Genomic DNA, 20,536 nt, shown 5'->3' with positions numbered 1-20,536 from the left:
GCAACTCAAATGAATAAAGTAAAAATAAAATCTGACAAGAGAAAATAAATCCAGAGTTTAGAAGTTATAAAGGAAAGCATTAAGGAGTATAAACAAATGAAAGAAACATTAAACAATGTGGACATATGCACTATTTGGCATAGAAAAGATTTAGTGTTGCTAGGACATAAGAAATAAAATTAAATGAACAATAAGATTAACTAAGAGGTAAATTCAAAATGAGTGAAAATAAAAAGATATGTTAGGATAATCACATCTGAATATATTCATGGGAGTCAAGGTGAGAAATTCCATAACAACCCCCATTGTTAGTGTACTTGTTGTTATACTTGCCAACCCCCATTGTCCCATTAAATGAAAAAGCAATGCAACATTTGGTGTTATAAAAGACACACAGTTGCTACAGAACTCTAAAACAAGATCAATAGCAATCTTTAGAAATAATTATTCTTGCAGAAAATTGGAGTAAATGTATTTTCCACTATTCCTCCCACTAAGTGCAGCTATAAACTCTGGACATTAAATATAAAACAAAACAAATATAAGAAAACTCCAAAAGGTGGAGAGAAGAATAAAAACTAGCTAGGGACTCTGGTGTCCAAGGAATGACACAGTGATGAGTTCCATGGGCTTTCTTTATTCCTTTTACATCCCCAATTACATACTGGAGAAACTGGCAGCTAGTAAATGCCAAATGGTACAGGCAAAAAGAGCCCCAGGAAAAACCTGCTCTCTTTAACCAAAGGACCAAGGAAGGGACAGCCTAGCAAGACAGAAAAACTCTTAGACAATAACTGCTCCACATTGTCAACATACAAAAAATCTGAAATGCCTAGTAGGGCGTCTAAACTTCTAGCTTGAAAGGTTGTAATGAGTTGATCCAACGACACTACCTGTCTGGTGTCTGAGAAAACTGAGTAGAGAGCCAAAGCTTTATTCTCACCAGGTAGTAACAAATTCTACAACAAATCCTGCAACACTGCCCTCACACCTGACTTCCATGTCAGTGGAAACTACATGGAGTGCCTGGACTTCCATCCACACCTCACTGGGGTAGTGTCAAGAAAGCCTAGTAGAGAGTCAGGATTTCCAACACAGCAAAGTGGTCATGAGCCACCATCAACCCTCTTCCACTTTGGTATCAGTGGAGGTCAAGTGAGGAGGTCAGCTGTCCTCCCACCAACAGTAATAAGAAGCCCCCCTGCACAAATTAGTAAAGAATAAGTACAGAATGTGGACTTCCAACCCTACCTGTCAGTAAAGAGGTGGTGGGCTTCCCCAGCCTCCACCATCCCACTGAGCAATGTCACAACAGGTCTGTTGAAACACAAGATTTAAATTAGATTCTGAGTCTTATGACATAATACCTGAAATGTCCAGATTTCCATAAAAAAGTCAGTCATCGTACCAAAAATCAGGAAAAGATCAACTTCAATGAGAAAAGACAATAAACAGATGTCAACATTAAGATAACACAGTTATTAGAATTATCTGACAAGGATGTAAAGAAGCCATCATAAAATGATCAAATGAGCAATTACAACCACACTTGAAATGAATGAAAAAATAGAAAGTTTCAGAAATTAAATAGAAAATCGAGGCAAATGAAGAAAAAATATAAAGATATAAAGAAGAACCAAATGGAAATATTCTAGAGAAAAAACAAAATAAAACAAAAAATACCAATGGATAGGCCCAATAGCAAAATAAAAAGGGCAGAGGGCTCAGGAACATGTGAGACTATAACAAAAGATCTAACATTCATGTCACTGGAGTGCAAAAATGAGCAGAAGAGAGGGCAGGACTGAATAAGTTTTTGAAAAATGACTAAAATTTTCCCAAATGTGGCAAAAGACATAAACCTATAGATTCAAAAAGCCAAGCAAACCTCAAAGAAGTTAAACTCAAAGAAATTCATATTCAACTTTCAAAAATTAAATGGGAGAGAATAAAAGGAAAAAAAGAGAGGTGAGTTTTTTCCCCTTCACTTGAAGTGGTAAAATATTGACACCAATAGACTGGGGCAAATTATATAAATAATATGTAGAGAAACCACTAAAAAATCTACACAAAGAATACAATAAAAATAGTGCATACAAATCAAAATGGAATTCAAAAAAATACTCAAGAAACCCGTGAGAAGAAATGAAAAAGAAAACAGTAATAAAAAACAGAGAGAACAAACAGAAAACAAAACAAAAAAAATGACAGACTTAAGCCCTAATATATCCCTAATTGTATTAAATGTAATTGGTCTAAATACATCAATTAAAAGACAGAGATTGGTAGCATGGATTAAAAAAAGAAAAAAAGCATAACCCAACTATGGACTATCTACAAGAAGCTCATTTCAAATACAGCAAAACAGGTAATTTGAAAGGAAAATGATGAAAACAGATATACTGCAAATATTTATTAAAAAAAAAAGAAAGTGGAAGTGGCTATGTTAACATCAGAAAAAGTAGACTGTAAAGCAAAGAAAATTACCAGGGACTGAGAGATAAAGATTAAATAATGATAAAATGGTTAATCCAATAGGAGGACATAGCAATCCTAAATGTGTATGAATGAAACAAAAAAATGCAAAGTATTTGAAGCAAAAATTGATAGAACTGAAAAGAGAATTTGCCAAATCCACAATTATAGTTGAAGATTTCAACAAGGCCCTCTCAACAATTGTTTTAACAACTACACAGATAATCAGCAAAGATATAGAAGAACTCAAAAGCACTATTCATCACCAGGATCTGAATGATACCAAGTGCCCACAGAATATATACCAAGAATGACCATAACCCAGGCCATGAAACAAACCTCGACAAATTTAAAATAATTGAAATCATATAGAGTGTGGTCTTTAACTACAATGGAATCAAACTAGAAATCAATAATAGAAAGATAACAAGTAAATCACCAAACACTTGGAAACTAAACAACAGACTTCTAAATATCCATGGGTCCAAAAAAGTCTTAAAAAAATTAAAAAGTACATTAAACAGAATGAAAATAAAAATATAACATATTAAAATTTGTGGGATACAGTTAAAGCAATGATAAGAGGGAAATTTATAGCACTGAATACTGACATCAGAAAAGAAGAAAAGTCTTATATCAAAATTTAAGACCCCACTTCCAAAAACTAGGAGAATAAGAGCAAAATAAACATGAAGTTAGCAGAAGAAAGGAAATCATAAAGATGCTAACAGAAATCAATGAAATTGAAAACAGCAAAATACAGAAAAGTTAATGAAACTAAAAGTTTATATTTTAAAACAAATCAATAAAACTGACCAACTTCTAGTGAGACTGACAAAAAAAAGATAAATGACATAATAATAATAGAAATGAAATAGAAGATATCTCTACAGACCCTGCATAAATCCAAAGAATGTTATGGAATACTACCAACAACTCTACACACATAAATTTGACAACTTAGAAGAAATAATTTCTCAATTTCTCAAATTCTCTAAAAACACTGACGCAAACTCACCCTACATAAAATATATAATTTGAATAGCTCTATATGTGGGAAATTTAATTCATAATTTTAAAGGTTTCCAGATCCAGATGGTTTCATTGGAGAATTCTATCAAACATTTAAAGAAAAATCACCACCAATTTTACACAGATTCTTCCATAAAACACTTCCCAACTCACTATAAAAAGTCAGTATTACCCTGATATCAGAATCAGACAATACTAAAAATGAAAACTATAAACTTCTTATAAATATGGAGGCAGAAATTGATAAAATGTTAGCACATAGAATTCAGCAATATATATAAAAAATATGCACAGCATGATCAAATGAGATTTGTTCCATGGATATGAGGCAAGTGCAACATTCAAAAGTCAGTGAATATAATTCGCCTTATTAACAGGCTAAAGAAGAAAAATCACATGATATCATTTAATGAAAAAAGAGAATTTGACAAAATTCAACACATTCATGATAAAAACTCTCAGAAATCTAGAAATAGAGGGGAACTTGTTAACTTGATTAATAAAAAAACCCTACATAAATTGTAGCTAATCCCATATCTAATGCTGAAAGGGTGAATACTTTCTCCCTAAGATCGGGAACAAGTCAAGGATGTCCTCTCTTACCATCTTATTCAACATAGTGCTGGATGTTCTAGCCAGCGCAATAAGGCAAAAGAAAAAATAGCATATAGAACACAAAGAAAGAAAGAAAACTGCCCCTATTTGCAAATGACATGATGGTTTAAATAGAAAATCTTTGCGATCATCCAAAAAATTGAAATACATAGGTGTAAATCTAATGTACAGGAGTTGAATTCTATAAAGTACAAAACACTGAGGAAAGAAATAAAAGAGTAAATAAATAGAGAAAGATAATATGTTCATGGATTGGAAGAATCAGCATAGTAAAATTGTCAATTCTCCCTCCCCTGCAAAAAAAGGCTTAATGCAATTTGCATCGAAATCCCAGCAAGATTTTTTTGTAGGTATAGAAAAGATTATTCTAAAATTTTATGGAAATGCAAAGGAATTAGAATAGTTAAAGTAATTTTGAAAAATAGGAAGAATCATTCCACTTGTCAAGACTTATTATATGACATAATAATCAAAACTGTATTATATTGGCAATCTACATATAGATGAGTGGAACAGAATAGAAAATTCAAAAATAGCCCAACACAATAAGGACAACTTTTTTGGACAAAGAAGCAAAAGCAATTCAATGAAGAAAAAATAGTGTTTTCAACAAATGGTGTTAGAGCAATTGGATGTTCATAAGCAAAAAAATACAAAAAATTACCTAAACCTTATACCTTATACAAAACTAACTCACAATGGATCATAAATTTAAATGTAAAATATAAGACTATAACATATTCAGGAAAAAACAGAGAAATCTTCAGGTCCTATGTTTTGGTGAAGAGTTCTTAGACGTGACGCCAAAAGCAAAATCTAAAAAAGAATTATTGATAAGTTGGACTTCATCAAAATTAAAAACTTTTGCCCTATGAAAGACCTTGTTAAAAGAAATACAATCTGGGAGAAAATATTTGCAAACCACATATCTGATAAAGAACTCGTATCTAGAATATATTAAGAATTCTCAAAACTCGATGGTAAGGAAATAAACCATCCAATAAGAAAATGGGCAAGGGCCAGCCCCATGGCTTAGCAGTTAAGTGCATGCCTCCACTACTGGTGGCCTGGGTTCAGATCCTGGGCACGCACTGATGCACTGCTTCTCCGGCCATGCTGAGGCGGTGTCCCACATACAGCAACTAGAAGGATGTGTAACTATGACATACAACTATCTACTGGGGCTTTGGGGAGTAAAAGGGAAAAAAAGGAGGAGGATTGGCATGGATGTTAGCTCAGGGCTGATCTTCCTCACAAAAAAAAAAAAAAATGGGCAAAAGACATAAAGATATTTCACCAAAGAGGATATAGGGCTGGCAAACAAGCACATGCAAGATGTGAAGATCACTAGGTATAGGGAAATGCAAATTAAGACCATAATGAGAAATCATTATATACCTATCAGAATGGCTAAAATAAAAATAGTGACAACCAAATGCTGGAAAACTGTCTCTCTCATACATTGCTGGTGACCACTCAGGACAGTAGTTTGTCAATTGCTTAAAAAATAAACATACAATTACCGTTCAACCCAGCATTGCACTCCTTGGCATTTGTCCCAAGAAATGAAAATTATATATACACAAAATCCTGTACATGGTTGTTCATAGCAGCTTTGTTGGTAATAGCCCAAAACTGGACAAAAAAATCCCTCAGTTGGTAAATATTTAAATAAACTGATATGTCCACATCATGGAATACTACTCAACAATGAAAAAGAATGAACTGCTAATACATCCACAGCTTGAATGAACCTCAAGGACAGGATACTGAGTAAAAAAAATATCCAATCTCTAAAGGTTACACGTTATATGATTCCATTTATATAACATTCTCAAAATGGCAAAACTACAGAGTTGAAAAACAGATTAGTGTTTGCCTTCGGTTTGGGATGGTGGGGGAAGTAGGAAGGGGTGGGTGAACTATAGCATGAGAAAGATCTTTGAGGTGATGGAATAGTTCTGTATCTTGATGGTGGTGGTGCTTACCTGAATTGACAGCAACAACAGCTTCACCTGGGAGCTCATTAGAAATGCAAATTCTCAGCCCTACCTTAGATCTACTGAATGAGGAACCCTCAGAGTGGGACCAAGCAGTTTGTATTTTTAATAAGCCCTCCAGGTGATTCTAATGAATGTTAAAGTTTGAGAACCACTGATCCAGGGCCAGTGAGTCCCAATCTTGAGACAGATCATGAATATAGCCTGAGGAAAGCCATATTCCCCTTGCATGTTTGTGCTCATGCTGTACGTCACATGAAAATATCAAAAGTGTCACACATAGTCTGTGCCCAAGAGATTCCTTCATACAATCACATTCTCAAAATCATTAAACATTATTGCTGAACATTTCAAAGTTCAGAAAAGCAAAGTCACTGAAACTCCAGTTTTATACTGTTCATTCACTTTGTAGTCCCAGATTTAGTTAAAACTCTAAAAAGTTAAATTTAAGGTCATCTCTAGATGCAAGATGCCTTTCAATAATGTAAAATCAGAATTGTAATGTTTTACTGTCTACCTCACAGGATTTTTGTTAGATTAAGATAATTTATTTGAGGGATCTGTGAAATACCTCAAGAACCACAAAAATAGTTTCTATTATCCACGTCAATTGTATTTATCCACTATTCTCAAAATTATACTTACCACTTATTACCCAACTCCCAAATGGTAGTTGACTGCATACACTATCTCTAACCTTCACACGAACTTTACAGACAGATAATTATCTCCACACATGGGCATGTTGATTCAGAGAGGGGAGAAGTTGTCTGTGGGTCCACTGTAAATGACTGAATGCAGATTTGAACCAGGCCAGAGTATTCCTAACAGGACACTTTTCCTTTGCGCTGCACCTCTGAGCCTTTCTCGTCATAAGAACAGTCACTGGACACGCACACACACAAAAAATTCAATGGTCAATTTATTTCATTAGTGAGTTTTCAGTCTAAAACTTGTTCAAGTTATCAACCATTGATTATTCAGTTGACAAAAAACATACCAGTAAAAAGAAAAAAATAATTGTGTGTGTGATTGCACACACGCAACTATATAACTATCCCATGTTGCAAAATGAATTTGTGCCTGGAGGTGAAAGTGAAAAAAAATTAGCAACTTGCTTTTAGTAGAAGACTTCTGGACAGAGGCTGAATTTTATGAATTTTATTTTTAAAAAATAGAAGGAAGTTAATTTTAGTAAGAGAAAGTAGAAAAAACTGTGTTCAGAGGTCAGAGTTGAGAAAGAAAAGATGCACTTCTAGTATTTAAACTGACTTTCTAGGAAACATTATCAACTAAGCAAATTCCTGTTTTTTAAAGCAAAGCAATAAATCTATGGACGTAGGGACGCAAATATATTTGATTACTATCAAATTCTCATGTCAACTGCTTTTAAAATTACTTGTAGCCCCCAAATGTACATAAGGCCAGAGACTCAAAATAAGTTTAGGAGAAATGGTCAAGACAGGCAATGGCCGATCATAAGCAAGAAGTCATTGCAGAGAAGGAGAGAAATAGCAGGTTATGTGTGACTTTGGTAATAGGCCTGCTGTTTATGTGCACAGGTCAGATTGCAAGCATGTTCTATTATATAAAGGTGATGAACCTAGTCATCACATTTCTTCTATTGGCAAGTGAAACTTAACTTGTTTAAATGGCATAATCTGCATTTATTGTCTGAGGAGAATTAACTGAAAAATACGACACTGCATGCCAAGGTTAGTGCCCTCCACAGAGACGGCTCACTAAAAAATAGTGACTCCAACCGTGTAAATGATCCTGGTTTGGATCCAAATACTGAATAATAAAAAATGCAAGATTTCAAGAGTACCTTCTCTGCAAAAGTATGATAAGAGTTGGGAGCAATCTAGTGGGATAAAGTAATGGAATTCTACAAAGGCCAGAAAGGGGAAATAGAAACTATTCGATGACAAATTAATATATACCCAAGGGTTAGGAATGTCACATACCAATAAATACACTCAGGGTGAATAAAGGTCAACATGGATAAAGAAAGCAGGTGCAGAAAGTGATCAGGCTAAGAGAGAACAATATGTGAAATACAAGATACTACATATAGAAGTAACTGAGAAAATTATAGAATGAATTCAAGTGTAAAAAATATATAAGAAAAGCAAAGGTGAAAAATGAAAGGAAGATTACAGGAAAGTTTAGATAAATATCAAAACATTTTTCAAAGAACTAAGGGACAAGGGGTCAACATAGAAGACAGTAGAATGTTGCAAGACAGAGACAGGTAATTTATTGACAAACTGGTGGAATCTTAAGAATTAAATGTATTTTTTCATTTATTTTCACAAAAGGATAAGAGAGTGGGTGCAGACTTGAGGGAGATTCAGTCAGTCCTTGTTGAAATGAGATGAGTTTGAAAGGGTGACCAAGGAATCAGAAAACATGAAAGTGAAGAAGTTTCTCTATTTTTTCCTTTTACTTAAAAACCATCAGTAAGTGTTAAATCTTAGGTATCAGATAAAACACCACAGGAGAAGTCTATGTCTGTGCTTTCTATGCTTGAGTTGAGGTGTCCATTTTGAGGAAAACCAATCTCTTTCTCTCTCTCTCTCTCTCTATATATATATATGTACATACATAAATATGTATGTACATATATCTCTATTATATACACATATACATATACACATATACATCCCTCTTTCTATATATAATATACACATATAATTCCCTCCTGACGTGTATTTTTGTGTGTATATATACATAAATACATATACATATGCATCTGTATCTCTCTCTATATTTTTTCTCAATATATATACATATACCAATTCATATACACACAAAGAAAGAGAGAAAAAGAGAATTTCTATTTGGAAATAAAAACATACCTGAATTCAACCAACTAGGAAACCCCTCCTCTTGAGTTCAACATACTCTGAAATTCGAGTAATTCAAATAAGTAAATTTTAATAGTGTCTTCTGTTCTTTTTTCAATGAAATGCTGGGTAGCTTATTTTGGCCACACATTTTACAACAAAAATAACTGGTTGTGGGGCCGGCCCCGTGGCATAACGGTTAAATGTGCCGCTCTGCTGCTGGCGGCCCGGGGTTCGGATCCTGGTCGCGCACCGTTGCACAGCTTGTCAGGCCGTGCTGTGGCAGCGTCTCATATAAAGTGGAGGAAGATGGGCACAGATGTTAGCCCAGGGCCTGTCTTCTTCAGCAGAAAGAGGAGGATTGACATGGATGTTAGCTCAGGGCTGAACTTCCTCACACAAAAAAAATAAAATGACTGGTTGTAAGAAGGTCCCTCCAGGTGTTTGAGACACTGATGAACGTAGTCTTATTATTTTTTTTTAAATCTTGGTATTCAGAGAAAATAGAAGGAAAACAGCTAGCTTCTTCTGGCTTCTTTGTATTTTCAAGATTTCTTTAATCACTGTTGGGCCACCAGGAAATGGGATTGTTTCCAAAAACAGCAGTTGTGTATTACCACAGGTGTCACACCATCTTGTATTCCACTGTCAAATCCTCTCAGTCCCGTTTATACCCCAAGCCTCGCTAGGACCAGCTTCACACAAATGTAGCTTGAGGGAGCTTCATACCCAAACCATGCTTCTTCCTGCCCTGCCTCCCTGATGCCTCAGTACATAACGGAAGGAACCCACTGGGTGCTCAGGCACACAAAATGCAGAAGTCAAGGGGAGATTAATGCTCACGTGGCAACTCTTGACTAATGAGAAAAAAGAGCCAATGGATAAATCTTCCTATCTCATCCCCCACAAGTTTGTTGGAGGTCCATTTTATAAAACTCTCTAGAAGTTCAATGAGTCACCCTTAGTGGTGGACATCAACATCACGTTTTAAATTAATTTCCCTCTCATAACACCAGCAGTTTTCATGTAGGAGAACACAAGTTAAATACATCACGGTTAGAATTTCTCTAGATTGACAGATAGATGATAAACAGATAGATACAAAGATCCCTTTTGCTTTTTAATAGTGGAAATAGACAGTGAATTAGAGCTTCTCCACCTCTTCTCTTCAAGGACACATATTGACTTGGGCAGACACTCTGAATATGCAACAGATATGGCCTGGAGCAGAGTGACAGGTGCTGCTGTTCAAAAGGGGTGGCCATAAAATACAACTATCTCAGTGACCTCTCAGTACTTTAGTCCATTCTGCCAGCCTTTTTCTTTTGTGTCAAGAAGAGAAATATTTAGTTACTATTCAGTAAAAGTCAGAAGTCATAAATCTTCAGAACGTTAATAGGAGCAATTGTTGTTAAACATGGTTTTGGCTGCATAAATTGGTCTTGGTACATTTGTATTTTTTATAGTTCTTTGCATTCAAAGTAATGTTTTCATGATTTCTCCTATGTTTTCAAGTTGAATTTAAAGGATTTTGAAAAGTAGCTACCTTTTTCCAAAATAGCTTCCTTATTGTGTACCAGGCCCAATACCAAGTGTTTTATGTAAATATGTTGGTACTAGGTCATAGCTAAGAGCAAGCCACTGACTTGTCATTTCTCATCCAGTGATTAAAGATCCTGTTGCCATTCTCACAACGAGAAAAAAACTGAACAAACTGAAAGTTAATGCCTCTTAGATCCATCAGAGGATTGAGGTCACAGAAGAAACTACCACCCCAAAAGTTGGATAGACAGGTGAATAGACAGAATCATAGATTACTGGGAGCAGAAACAGTGCTGGAACAAGCAACCGTTAGATGCTTTCAGGGTAATTGACTAATTGCTGGAAACTGAGCATGGACTAGCTTGAGAGATAAAAACACCTGGAATCCCAGCCAAACATTGTGAGCTTTACCTCTAGGAGTCCACTCAGGTTCTCACTGTGACAATCGGAGAAAATTCCCCTTCTAGCGTCAAGAGAGGGAAAAGTAACCATCTGAAATATACCTAGAGCTTTCTCTTCTCCTTAACAGAGGCCTGCCCTTAAGGAAAACTATTTTACCAGAGCCTAACCAATGTGGGATTACCCAACGTTGGTACCCAATACCAAATGCCCAACTCTAGCCCTCTCTAGTCTTCAATGTGGAGAAAAGGACATACCCAACTCAGACTCACTAAAAGACTGGGACCTAATCATAGGATTTCAGAACACTTCCCCTTCCCCTACACCTTACCACCACATCAGTAGGGTTCCAAGGGATTAAACTGAAAGAATTCCAGGAGTCAGGCTCTATTTAAGAAGGAATATCTAGGGAATCCCAAAGATGGAGAAGACAAAAATATGGATGCTAGAAGAAATTTTAACCTCTAGCATCACAGCTGTAGCAAACTACAGACTAAGTCCTAGCCAGGTAAACATAAAACCTTAACAAAAGGCCTGTTCACTCCAGTTCTTTATACCCAATACATCCTGTCTGGTTTTCAAAAAAAAAAAAAAAAAAATGGTAAGACATGATAAAAGGCAAAATCACAGTCTGAAGAGACAAAGCAAGTATGAGAACCAGGCTCAGAAATGGCAGAGATTTTAGAATTATCAGACCAGGAATTTAAAGTAACTATGATTAATATGCTACAGGTGCTAATAGAAAAAGTGGACAACATGAAAACAGATGGGTAATGTAAGCAGAAAGATGGAAACTCCAAGAAAGCAAGTGATTCACACCCAAAATTATTTTGGGGGCTTACTAGGAGGTGAAAGGACAGCCGTGCTGCCACCCAGTCATCCTCTTGGGTATCAAGCTGCAGCCCTTGCTGACTCAATAGAGTCATGGACCTGTAGGAACATAGTTTCCTTGGTGAGAGGAAATCCTTCTCCTTGCCAGATGAAAAAATTTCCAAGAGATTTACTCATTAAGAATCAAGACATCTGCAAGAAGAGGAGACTAGGTCATTGTTTCCCATTTGAAGGTCCAGCAGGAAGTCCAGTGAGTTTGTTAACATACCCCATGCCTATCTGGACAGAGGAGAGGAGAATTGGAGAGATGTGGTACGGGAAAGCCTGCACTCCCAGAGAGGGACAAGGCAAGGAATTTTTATGGACCCTGTGGCTTAAGGGGTTGACCCATCACAGATGGCAAGATAGGTTTGAGGCAACTTTCTAGTAGTCCACCCAAGAGGCTTTAGAATATAGGTCCAGAGGAGGGTGAGGAAATGCCAAACAGAGCTGCACCTCCCACATCAGGCACTGTGCAGTACAGGAGCACTTCTGAAGAACTTACAAATGAACCCTCCTCGGACTCCTGGCACAGAATGTATCAATATTCTATCAGTGGGACAGAAGTGGCATTAACACAGGAAGAACACCACCAAAGAATTCAGCTAATTACAGACACAGGTTCCTTTTCCTCTCATTCCATCCCTCCCCAACACATGGGAATAGTTAGTCCTTGGAGAGAGAGGGGAAAGGAGAGCTCTCCCAGAGAGAGATCACACCACGTTCCAGGCAGTTAATGTTTCAACTCAGCTTGATCTTGGCATTTGGATTGAGGAACGGAGTTAAATCAAATTTCAGACTAAAGCTTTAAATCAAACAGTGCTTTAATACCTAAAGTAATCTTAAAGTTAAGAAATCCACCCAAGATTTCATTAAGGGACTAGGAGCAGAGATTCAAGAGCAATGTTGGCAATATTCATTGGAAGAAGACCAATTCTTTTCACATCTGCTCCAAACAGAGACGGGACTGTAAACCAGTTTACAGATATTATGGAATTTAATCCATTTAGCAATTTTGTGATGCATGTGTTCTTATCTCTACTTTCTGAAGAATGTATGAGTGAAGTTCAGATTAGTTAAGAAACACTCCCAAGACCCCAAGTATGGGCAGAAGGTGAACCTGAGGTACTTAGACCTCAGCCCAAATTGCTTTCATAAGGATTAGAATACGGAAACCTTCTAAATCGGTAACACTGGTTGAAATTTATTATGCATTGTATGGAGTACAGAAACCTAACAATTCAATGTCCCCTTGTGCTTTATAAACTCACGTGACAGATTAATAATTGTATTATTTCTAAGGTTTACAAATGCATTCTTTTTTCCCAAGGAGAAATCAATTTCACAGCACATTATCTCTAATTTTATTTTCCTAAATAACGTTATCAATTGTCCTTCAATATCCCAAATTTTAACGTTACTTTAAATGAGGACTCCATTAAATTTGGGGATCATTTTAGCTACCAGCAGCGCTTCTTATCCTTTTGCCATTGAAGAGCATGAGACCACGGCTGTGGGGGCTTAGAGGTTCTGCTTGCACGGGTCTCCTTTCCTTTGATTTGCATACTCTTATACGTAGACCATTGTAACACCTATTGTCACTGCTACTAAAAATTAGCAATTTTGCTCTATTTTCCCTCAGTATCATCCTAAATTCCTATTTCTTCTTAAGCTTCTCACAAATACTCACACACTCCTTTCCCAGACACCAGGAAGTCGAGTTCCCACTGCTTCCCTCATTCCTGCGCTGTCTCGCCCACATATCTTTCTTTCATCGGGACCATTTCAAACACTTCTGCATGACCAGAGGATCTCCCAGAATGTCTCCTGCTGAGTGGGAGGAGTCTGAGGGTTTTGCCTTTGAGAGGCCCGGTTAGCCTCTGAGGAACACATGAGCCTGGTTTAATGTTTTTTTGTTCTTCTGCTCAGGGAACTTTTGTATATCTCTTCCCTCCAGCTCAAGTTCATTTAACTGCAAGGGATTCTATGGAGATTTCGGTAGTTGCTCTCCGTTACACCCGTTCTTTGCCTTGACTTCTTGACACAGGTGGTGGAGGCCGTGGTTCTAAGCATTCACATAAACCTGCTCCTGCCTTACAGAGCAGCAGTCTGCTTTCTTTTGTGCTACCCCTGAGCTTTATAATCTCAGGTCCCTGCAGAATACCAAATGCTCCCTTTTTTGATCTTACTGCCAGGAGAGGCATGATGATGCCTGCACTTGCAGCTTCCTTCATCAATGCCAACCATCTGGGATGGTCCAGTCCCTCGTCTCAGGTTTTCAGGCAACTGGGCTTAGAGAAGAGGGAGGCCTGTGTGCAGAATGAGGGTGCTGGGGGTGGAGAGAGGAGGCACTTTGAACCTGGGTTGAGAACAGACAGACTTCTCAGACCCCAAGTTAGTCTGTTTGATCAAAGCCAAAGCTTAGATAAACACCAAAAGTCACGAAAGGAACTAACTCTCCCTCTTCGCTCTCCTGAATGCAAGAAGTTGGTTTGTACATTGTCAATATTAAACCATTTTTAAAAATTCAACCTTGTTTGTATTCCTTCTTACGTGCATTTAAATTGTCCCTATGTACAAGCCAAATATTTTTTCTGTTATCCTAGATTTTAAAGAGCTCATGCTCAGTATGCTGTTGAATAGATGATTTTTTTTTTACAGATCACATATTTGTCATGAAAATTGCTGACACTGAACTGACACAACATTGGGAAACACCTCCATAATAATGTGCAAGTGAAATAGGGAGAGAACTACGGCTTTGCTATGACTTTGAAGGAAAGCCAGCCTTTACTCCACTCCCATCATCAACTAGCACTAGCAAATGAAAGTTATCAGCATATACTAGGGAAAAAAACGAATATGGTTTTCAGTTCCCACCGACGTCATTTCTGAAACACTTGGCATAAGACCTATGAGTCCTGGAGGCTGTTATTTGGTTTTAGCCATTCTAAAAATTACAGGAAAAAAAATCACAGGCTGGTATCAGGTGTCCAAATCTTCATCTCAAAGGATGAATCATAGAACTCTTATAAAAATGCATCCTGCTGCAGTGACAGCTGTCATCCCAAATCTACCCAGTGCAGAGAACTGTGATGACAGTCATTAATTACTTAAATGTGGGATTTAGTTGTGCTTAACATCATGGACAAGAAACTTTTTAAAAAAGTTATTGGAAGTAAAACATCACCCTATTGATAGTGGATAAACCAGCCTAGGGATATGAGATCCTTTAAACAATTATATAAATATTGTAGATAGATATTATTGTGTGGTTTTGTGTGTTTTTCCTACTTGTGAGTAGGTAACGTTCAAATTGAAGAGACTACGCATTTTGTTACTGTTACTTTTGATGTTGGCAGATCTGTCTTTTTTTACTATTTTAGAAAATGTGCAAAATTGCATTCTGACAAACAAAAAGAATCATTGACTTTCGGAGCAGAAGAGCCTATTTTACAGGAAAGGAAACTGAGGTTAAGAGAGAAAATAAATTTCTCGCTTTACATTTCTACAGCTAATTGGCTGCAGAGGAAAGACTAGAACTTATAAGCTTTCAATGCTTTGGTAGTGAGTCAAATAGTATTTTGATAACTTGAACAAAAACTGGACCTTAAAAAATTTTGTTCTCAGGCTTTGCTTTAGTGATTTCTAGTATGTTAGGACTTTACCTGAAAATGGTTGGTCCTTTTTGAATTATGGCAGAAAACCCAGAATTCTGTTGATATTCATTCTGATTTGTGAAGCCAAAAATGTCAGATACTGCAAAACTGAATCTCCAGAATAGATTCTTGTAGAGTCAATCACAAAGAGAAATGGAACAGGAGTCAGGGGAAGCCTCTTGTATCAGAGCGAAGCACATCAGAATGCCGTGAATAAAACATTCACATAGAATACCTGCGAAATCTCCTGGAATCAAAAAACAAAAGGGCATCGGGCTCCCTCTCTCCCTGCCCCCAACCCGGTGACACCCGGAAAATGCTGCATCATTTTCCCAATGCTTGAAGATACCATTCACAACTAGAGGGGTCACTGAAATTCTGACTTTTCCCAACCACTGTGTTGGGCCCTCCTGGAAAACACGTCCGGGCATAGCACACGCCCTCTGAATCTTTGGTCACGCTGTTTACCCAACATCTTCTAAAAAGAAGAAGAGTTGAAATAAATTATAAACTTTTGGTGATACAGAGGAGAAGAAAGAAAAGAAGTCTCTTTGTGCTGGCTAGATTAAGGATTTCTGCACATAAACAGATGTTCTCCTTCTTTTTTCCCTCTTCTAAAAACTTTTAGGTTTTATTCCATCTCTGGCTGCTTTCTTGAGATCACGTGTTGTCAGTGAACCAAAAAAAAAGAAACCAAAGAACCCACCTCTGTTATCTACACTGTGATCTTTGAATTAAACCATTTGAACATGAGATATGTGAGATCTGATTCCATAAGGTTTATTAAAGTAAATTGTCTTAGCAAATATGCCTGTTCCATTTGATTCTGAAGAATAATTGGTTAATGAGAGAATGATTACTTTGTTCAGACATGATTACTGAAAAAATGTTTCATCCATATGTTGCTGAATAATGGGAAATTCTCCAGTGAAGGGGGGACAATGATTAGAAGAAACAAGATAGCTCAAGAAAATATTCCCCAATGTGTTACTAAATTTTTCTTAAACAGACCAACTCTAAGTGAGTATAGAGTTTCTTTGTATAAGCCTGGAAGTTCAAAATGCCTATTAAGATGAAACTTTTTGTTGAAAAAGCGGTAGGTATGCTTCTTTGCCTTTTGAGTCAAAGTAACTGCAGCTTCTTCGAATACATTATGTGACCATAATAGCCATTTTCTATCCCAGCATCATTTGTGTAGCTAATGTTATTCAGATTGTGGCAGTAAAGAGCTGAGCCATATATTGATAGATTTCAAAACATTCAGCAACGTTTTTGGTTAAGGCCTCTTCAGAGGGATTGGCCGCATGACAACTTGATAGGTTAGTTCCTCGTTGAACAGCGGGTAGAGGACACTGGATATTTATCAGTTTTACTTTTAATTGTAAATGGTCTGATGTGGAAAAGCGACCACTTGGCACAGTCCACATTTCTCAAAAATTAAAATCAAATAGGAGAAACAGTTAGTTTGTCTCAATAAAGCTGTTTTGGCCATCTGAGTTGCTAAATGCGAGGACACATTATTCTAGTCTAAAGAATAGAGTTGGCCCTACATCTTGAATGTTAACTCACCCCCACTCCCTACCCAAATGAAACAAAAATAAAACTCCCGTTTTACTTTCACACACGTAAAGAAATGCTAAAGTAATTAACTCTCTTGAATTCGTATCTGGATTTTTCTGCAAATGAATAATCCACTATTTTTTAAGTTAAAGGCATATTTTATTCCTTTAATTATGCTGCATGAGCAATAAATGAGCAGGAGCTGAGTGTCTATGAATAGAGCTGAAGGTTGTAACCAAATAAAATTGTAACTAAGATTATATCTCCCATTTCAGAGAACAAAGTATTATGGATACCGAGCCAGAGCAATTTAGTCTCCCTGGGAATCAGGGAGGTTTCACAGAGTACAAGCTATTTCAGTTGGGTTTTGAAGAATGAGTGGGAGTTCATCCAAGTGAACAAAAGGCAATCTGGGTATGGAGCATAGCTTGTGCAAAGGCACAGAGTCATTCAAGGATGGGGAGTTTTCAAGAGGAAGATAGTTCAATATAGCTAGAGTGTAGCTCTGTGGAACTTTCATACTTAATATGAATATTTGCACTGCACAATTAGAAATGGAGTTCTGGAGCTCAGCAGAATAGGTGGGATTTAAAACATGAATTAGGTGTCATCAGAGTATAGATACTAATTGATATGATAGGACTCAATAAGAACACCTAGAAAGAAGAGAAGAAAATGGAAGAGCAAACCTAGGAGAATTCCAATATTTAAGATATACGAAAAAGGAGAAAAAAGCGAAATTGACAAGGGGAGAAACAAATCAAGGGTTAAAAAGAGGATAAAGAGAAAACAGTGCCCCATGTGCCAAAGGAAAAGAGAATATATAGAGAAAGGAGGCCCAAGAGTGTGAGCAAAGAGGAAAGGTCATATAGAAGAAATACTGAAAAGAAGCCATTGAATCTGGTATCATGGAGGTTAATAATATTACTACCAAAGGAATTTTAAGGCGAGGTTTTAAAATGGGGCCCCCAATTCTTTGACAGTCCCCCCATCAAAGGTTGAGATCTATATTCCCTGGAATCCATCTATGCTCTGTGACTTGTTGACCAATAGAATACGGCAGTATTAAAGTTCTGTTGTCCTTAAGAAACTGGGCGCTCCACTTTCTGTCTCTTGGATGCCTGCTCTTGGCACCTAGACATCATGCTGTAAGTCACCCAAGAGGCTCATGGAATGCCACGATCTAACTTCCAGGCCGTGTGGAAGTCCTTACAAAAAGATCTTCCAGCCACCAGTCTAGTCATCCCTGCTGATGCCCCATGGAACAGAGATGAGATGTCCCTGTAGAGCCCAGCCCAAACTGCAGTCCATGAACAAAATAAAAGACTGTTGTTTCAAGGCAGTAGGTTTTAGGGAGGTTTGTTATGCAGCAACAGTTTCTGGAAGAACTGGTGACAAAATGGCATATAACATCTTTTTAAGTAGGCTGGAAATAAAGGGAAGGAGTTAAATAGGACAATGATTTGAAAGAAGGCAGCATGGAGGTGAAGGTTTGTGAGGATTTAGGATTTTCGAGCAGGGATATGGAGGAAGATACAGGAGAAGGAAAGACTGAGTACACAGGCGAGAGTTGCTATTATTCAGCCAATAAAAAGGAGGCAACACAGTGGAATGGGATGGAATCTAGAACACAGGTGGTACATTTAGCTTGGGAAAGAAGGAGTAGGGATAAACTTCTCAGAAAGAAAGAGATGCAGATAAGTAACTGACAGATTTTTAAAGAAGAAACAAACAGCAGTAGGCAAACTACTGTTGCAAGTGCTCCCTAGTTGAAATCGTATGATTAATTTTAAGCAATCATAAAGAGAGAGGAGATTCTCTTTTAGATTATAAGGGCATGGGGTATATATGATATTCTATTTCTTTCTCTCCACTTTCCAACCCCCAGTCTCTAGCTGAGAGGGAAGGAACAATGGAATATATGAGGTAGCATAAGGTAGAATGATGTTGAATGTATGCAGGTTAATATTGATTTATGAGATAATCTCAAGAAAACAGATGCCATCCATTGGGAAAGCTAGGACATAAGGAGGTCTTTCTTTTCATTTCTACACAAGTGAGATTTTCTGGGGGTATCAAGAAATAAAGTCATTATATCTTTTAAAGGGATTAATGACTTTGACACTCAAAGAGGATTCTTAGCAAGAAAGCCAGAAATGCAAATGCTTTCAGAAGATCCAGAGTGCACTCTATGCACAGAGTGAGAACCTCCTAGAAACTCTAAGTTAAGGCAGCTATCAATTCTTAGCAAGTCAAAGAAGAAGAAGTTAGAGACAGTTCAACACTCCTGAAAGAGAGGTTGGCAAACTACGGTCTACAGGTCAAATCTGGCCCACTGTCAGTTTTCAATATGTCCCATGAGCCAAGATTGTTTCTACATTTATTTTATGGTTGAAAAAAATCAAAACAATAATAATATTTCATGACATTTGAAAATTATATGAAATTCATATTTCAGGGTCAATAAATCAAGTTTTAATGGTATACTGCCACACCCATCCACTTATCTACATCTGCCCTTTACTTCAATAGTGGAGCTGAGTAATTGCAACAGAGACCATATAGCCTACAAAGCCTAAAATATTTACTACCTTCTGGCCCTTTATGGAATAATTTGGCAGCCCCTGAGCCATACGTTTCTTCATTTCTCTTTTATTCTTTCTTTAAAATAGATTGATTTCCCTATATCTATTTCCATGGAGTCAAATTTGATTGACATAGATTTGTGTTAAAAATCGAGTTTGCTTATTTTTAGAAAAAGAAATGGTAATTGAGGGGTGGTTATTGATTTCTCCGTTTCTGAAAACACTTGGAAAAGACCCAGACTCTCAGTGTGTGTCTACCACTGGGCTAGTGTCTCCTCAACAGTCGCACAGACTGCAAGCATATGCTCTTAGCAGAAACATTTTGCTATCCACTTCACAAGTATTTATTGAGCATTGTCCTAGGCATTGCGAGTGTGGCAGGGAAAAAGACAGCCAAAGCCCCTGTCCTCACAGAGGGCACGTTCTTGTAGTGGGAGAGAAACAATAAAGAAGGAAACAGATGGACGAGATAAGTTGAGATTGTGATAAGTGGTATATGTAAAATAAGTAGGGGTGGAGAGTGATTTGGTTGGGATGGGGGAGCTTATGAAGACACGAAGGGGCTCTTGGAGGAAATGATCCTTGAGCTGAAGCCTGAAGGATAGAAGAAATTGGCCGTGCACAAAGCCCAGCGAAGAATGTGCCAGGCAAAGGAAGAGTAAACACAGGTCTGTAGGCTGAGAAAGCCTGGTGTACCTAAGGAAGAGCAAACGTGGGGCTGAGCTTCAGTGAGGGGGGCGGGTATTGGAAGGAAAGAGGGATAGAGGAGGTAAGAAGTAACTCCGACCAGACTGTGATTTAATGTCTTTACATCACCGTGAGGAGTTTGAATTTTATAAACATAATGGGAAGCAACTGATAGGTTTTTAAATGGGGTGAGGTGAGTGACATAGGATTACGTTTTCAAAAGAGCCATCAGTGTTTGCACAGTGATTTTTCGGTTGCAACAG

The sequence above is a fragment of the Diceros bicornis genome, chromosome 40 (genome assembly GCF_020826845.1).
Source record: "Diceros bicornis minor isolate mBicDic1 chromosome 40, mDicBic1.mat.cur, whole genome shotgun sequence".
Taxonomy (NCBI): Eukaryota; Metazoa; Chordata; class Mammalia; order Perissodactyla; family Rhinocerotidae; genus Diceros; species Diceros bicornis.
This window is presented reverse-complemented; position numbering follows the sequence as displayed.